A 5,549-nucleotide genomic window follows, 5' to 3' on the forward strand; every position below is an offset into this window, starting at 1 on the left:
TTTTCAACTTTGAGAAATCATTTTTATAGTGTTTATGTATGTATATATCATCACACACACACACACACACACACACCAAGACAACAAGATCATAGGAAGATGGACCGTGGAAACAGTTGGACATCTAATGAAGTTTACAAGGGAAGGACAGAGAATAATATAAAATCAAGGAGAGTGTCTATAGGTTTGTGCTACAGCCGCATGCATTTCCTGATGAAAATGAAAATGGTTTAAAACATGACAGCACTAGCGGAGAGGCTCTGGGAGAGTCAGGGTTGTCCTAGATTTACCAAATCTGACCTAGAATGGGCGTCCTCATCTGCTCCTAGTGCATGCTTTCTGTGCAGATTGTTGTTTGTCTAGCCGTCAAGCAGATCAAATCTGAATCTGCGTTAATTTAAGTGTATTATATTCCACAGTTTATTCTCACAGTGTCCTTAGAAAACAAGCTTTTTGCTCTAGAAAAGAAAAGAGAAGTGAGTGATTTTGTTTCCTCACTCAAACCTAACTCTTATGTTCTGTTGTGATGATCATTTCTATGTTTTGTGCTCCCAGAGACTCCAACATTCTTAAACATAAAGTTCCAATAAAGTTACTTTATTCACGTTTGAGACCCCAAACATAATGTGACATTAGTCGTGGTTAAAGTAAAATTAATTTAACTAAAATTAAATTAACTGAATGAAAAAAAATCCCAGTCAAAACTACTTTTTACTGGCTCTTCAATTATTGGCTCATTATATAGTTTATCACAAGTTTTTGTCACAAGATTTATCACAAGTTTACAGCAGGGCATTCTCATGGGAAACAGGTGAGAAAGGTGCTAATAAGTCCTCAGAAACTCTTTTACCGAATCTGAAACGGCCTTGTGGGCTGGATAAGATTCTGGCAATCTGGTGTCACCTACTTTGACACACTGAATGGCATGTTATGCAATGCTGGCTGCTAATTGCAAGTGACACTTTAGAAAATGTTTCCCGTGAAATGATTCACTCTTCAGCTTTAAATGTTTGGCAGACTGTCTTTGTAATCCATATCGAATGATCAAACGAAAAGTTATGCACAATTGCTGTGTGGATTAGTAGATATCTTTGTCTTTTATCTGTTTAAAACTATGTACTACCTCATACTGGAAATGCTTGATTGAATCTCAATAGGTAAGATTTGATGGTGTTCAGATGTTCAGAGCTTCAGAGAGAGTCTATTTACTTCACAGCTTAACGAAATTGTCAATATCATGGTTTAAACAAAAATATTAATAACGATCCAAGATGGTGTGTCATCAAAGGCAGCATAACGGGTGAACACAGGAACCTGCGTTCACATCTTTGTGCCAAGAGATCTGCCTGACAAGGTCTTAAATGGCTCTAAATCCTGACGCTGTGACCATTGCTTTCCTAATTGCTTTGACATGTAGTCTTTGTTTAATAAGAACTAAATCCAGGGGCAAATCGAGTGTTCGAGTGTTAGAACGGGGAGATATTTTCTCGGTGTCTAAAATAAGCAGTTTATCTCCTGGAAAGGCATCAAAGAGTCACTTGCTCTTATTACATGAAACAGCATAAAGATGAAAAGAAATTTCTTTCCCATAGAGATCGTTCTGGTTTATATGGAATGAACCGTTTGTAGTTATGTATTGCTGTTTCCAAATGAGAATAGTTGAATTATAACAAATGTTTATTAGATGTTGATCAGAAATTGTGATGCAATGATACAAACATACTCAGTGTCATGTAACTGTAATGCGTTATCTTTTTTGGATATAAAGTGGGAAACTTTTTCACTTTATAGTTTAAAGGTTGTGGGGGTTGATTTTTTTTTAAAGCAACTTTTAAACAGCAATATACAGCAACCCAGAATTTATATGGCCTTTTTTAGAAGTGGACATAGAGAAGTATAATACAACATAAACAATCAATGCCACACTACACTTGTGTTTATACTGTGAGCTGACAGATAAGCCACGTAACTCTGACACTGAAATCAGATGGTGCTGCCAGCCAAATAAAGCACTGATTAATTAAAGCTACTCATCAGTGCCTAAGGAACATATTGTGTCTCAGTTGGCAAAAAGACCCAATCAACTTATCATAAAATTGCAGGTTTCTGCCTCTCCAGTTAAACACTGATCTGTAGGAGTGCTCCATCTAAATGACATCTTGCAAAAAAAAAAAAAAAAACCTGCATGTCGTGTTAGATGACAAACCAGTTAGACAATCAAACATTGTCAAAGACAATTGGGTCTGATGTCTGAGTCATTCTGTGTACTTCAGAAAACATTGTCAGGTAAGGAGCTCAAAGACAGCACATGCACATGAACATAAAATGGTGTCATATTCCATCTGTGGTTTCATTTTTTATCTGATGAGCTAAGGCTCATATTTTCTAGCACTAAAAGAATTTGGGGCATTTGAAAAGTGAAGGGATGCATTATAAACCTGATTAGCAATGCTCATGAGTATTATTGAAGTGATGTAACTTTGACCTGTAACTGATTTGCTGAAAAGCTGTTAAGTGAGTGCCGGCCACATTAGGATTAACGCTTTTTTTTTTCGACATGCAGCCATTTGACAGAAGCTTCTGTTGGGTCTTAAAGTCTTAAAAAAAAAAAAAAAAAAAAAAAAAAACCTGGATAGTTCACCCAAAAAATGAAAATTCTGCCATCATTTACTTACTCAGCTGTTTCAAACACAAAAGAAGATATTTTAAAAAAGATTGGTTCTTTAAAAGTTCTTTACATGTAGTAATGGTTCTATTTAGAACCATAGCATCCTGAAGAACCCTTTTTACCAAACTTTTCTCAAAATATCTTCTTTTATGCTGAATGAATTCAATTCATTTTTCATTAAATTATCCCTTTTAAGGGTCCGTCTTATTATATATATATGTATGTTATAATATATAAATAATATATAAGTTATTTATGTATAACTGCGGCCAACCAAATTAAAGCTATTAAAATGGAACAATTAATAACCAAAAACATAGAAATGAACTTAAAAATACCCCCTCTCATATTGTTTCCTAAGTCTACGAATATTAACAATGAATTTGAATTTTTTTGTAACAGGTCTTTTGTCACAATTCTGTACTGTCTGCGTTCAACTTGATTCTGCTTCATTTATTGAACAACTTATCTGATGAATGATTATCAATTTAACAGAGAGAGAGAGACAGAAAGTAGAAAATACATAGAAAGAGGAAAATGTAGGCAAACACTACATAGAGAGGCAGTCACACCAACAGTCAGACAGAGAAAGAGAGTGATAGAACAAGAGACAGAGAGAAAAGAGACTGATTTAATCCTCTCAATCCCCTCTCTCTCTCTCTCTCTCTCTCTCTCTTCTGCTTTAACATTACATCACCCTCTCACTGACCCACTTTGTCTCCCAGTCTGCACACCACTGGCGGGCTCTGCCTGGTTCAGCTGGGGTCAATAGCCCACTAAAGCCGCCCACACTAATCGTGTTAGTTTTAAAGGTGTGCTTGGATGAGCTTGCCACTGTGTGGGTGGATATTTGTTAGTGTCTTTGGTGTTGTACTGGATGAATGAGAGTATCACGAAAGGAAAGTTACACACATGAATGTTTGTGTGGGTACCTCTGGCAGTCCTGATGCACCATATAGCATCTGCATTCTCAAATGTGCAGGAAAAAACTCAAGTGATAAATTAGCGGAGTCCTTGCTATAGTATCTTCATTGTGAGTGCATTTCACCTAATGGCGAGAACAACAAATACATATTTAGCTTGTAACAAATCTTTCATCACAGTGCTAGAAGAAATCCTGCAGCTGAAACAGAGCATAGCACAAGTTTGATTCCCCGGGAATGCATGAATTAATAAAACGTATGAGGTATATTGAACGCATTCATGCAATGTAAGTTGATTTAGATAAAGGCATCTTCTAAATGCATAAATGCAAATGCAGAATACCAAGTCAATGTGTCCATATTAAAGCAATATCACACTTGATTGACCTGCCATTAATTCAAAAGAAGCCTCTGTAATTAATTTGAAAATGTCACCCAGTAGGAACTTGTAATGACAGCTTGAGCCGTTTCTGAAAACTTATTTGAGCAATAGTACGATCACATTTACCGTTGTTCAATGAATTTTCACAGATGAAATCCAGTCATTTCAACAGGAATTCAAGTGATGGTGAATTTCACGTGAGGGTGAAAGATTTCCTCACGCAGATTTCGCATTGGTTTCAGCTGGTCACACTACACTATTGACAATAGGCAATTTTTCTCATGAAAATTTGCAGAAATGTTTAATGCTGTTGGGCTGTCACATTAGCTGTCTTGGAACGCTGTTCGGGTCAGATTATAGAATTGGAACTAACAGCTATAAGGAGCTATAAGCTTTCCTGAAGGGCCAATGCAGAACCATATGCACAATCTTGATGATCGCTTGTTTTCACACGGCGTGAACATCGTTTTTTGTCATTCGAATGGCATCTGGAACTGGCAAGGCTGAACAGAATGTGTGCTAGGAGACACGTAGCATATTAATTTGTAATCTATTTGACACAATTTCGTCAAACATCACATTATTCTGTGATAAAAGACAGACAGTGTAATGTGCTGATATAGAGTCAAGCCGTCGCTCATATTTAGTGTTCCTACTGAATATGCATCAAAGTCGTAATGTGATAAACACATTATTCAATACAAGCGGCAGCATGGTGTACTTGGGGTTCTTTATTTAGGCACGTAAACTGCATGTTCACAAACATATTCCTTTTCACCCGTTTATAGGCTTGGGCACTTCCTTTTTGTGACCTTTGATGATAAAGCAGAGGACAATTGCATTTATGCTTTGTGTGCATGAGTGTGTTAAAGTGATACTGAAAGTCTGCCTTCGGTTTTGCCTTGAGCCTCTAAATAATGAGAGTAACTCTTAGTGTTTAAAGATTGTGTGGTTAGCAATTGGAGCTCAGATATGTGGGAGAAGACAGACAAAAACAGAGAGAGAAAACTGTAGTTGATATTAGTATGCTTGATATGTCATTCTGTAGTTATATTTAATTCCTTTATTTTGTTGTTTTTAAACATAAATACACACAAATAATGCCTGGCTATGTTTGATTGGTATTGTTTAAGTAGAAATATGGGAATTGCAAGTTCTTGAAACATCACAATTGTTAATCATCTATATTCGGGGTAAGTCACTGTATATCTCAATGTTTACATATTCATACACTCGAAAAAAGATGGTTCTTTAAAAGTTATTTACATGTAGTAATGGTTCTATTTAGAACCATAGCATCCTGAAGAACCCTTTTATGCTGAAATGGTTCTTTTAGTTAGAGTTTAGAGTTCTTTATTACCTCCTTTTTGTTTTTCAAATCTGTATCTGTCAAAGCACCTCATTATCGATTTTCTGGAGCTCAGGGATCCAACTACACAGACTGTCAACACTCTCTCAGGTAAACATGTAAATGATTTCATTCTTAAATTTAAATAACTTTAAATTATAACTGGTTTCCAAACTAACATGTCCTTTTCTTTAGATACTTTTTTTGGGGGGGGGGGGGGGGGGGGGA

This window comes from Sinocyclocheilus grahami, unplaced genomic scaffold, assembly GCF_001515645.1.
Source record: "Sinocyclocheilus grahami isolate Dianchi unplaced genomic scaffold, SAMN03320097.WGS_v1.1 scaffold255.1, whole genome shotgun sequence".
NCBI lineage: Eukaryota > Metazoa > Chordata > Actinopteri > Cypriniformes > Cyprinidae > Sinocyclocheilus > Sinocyclocheilus grahami.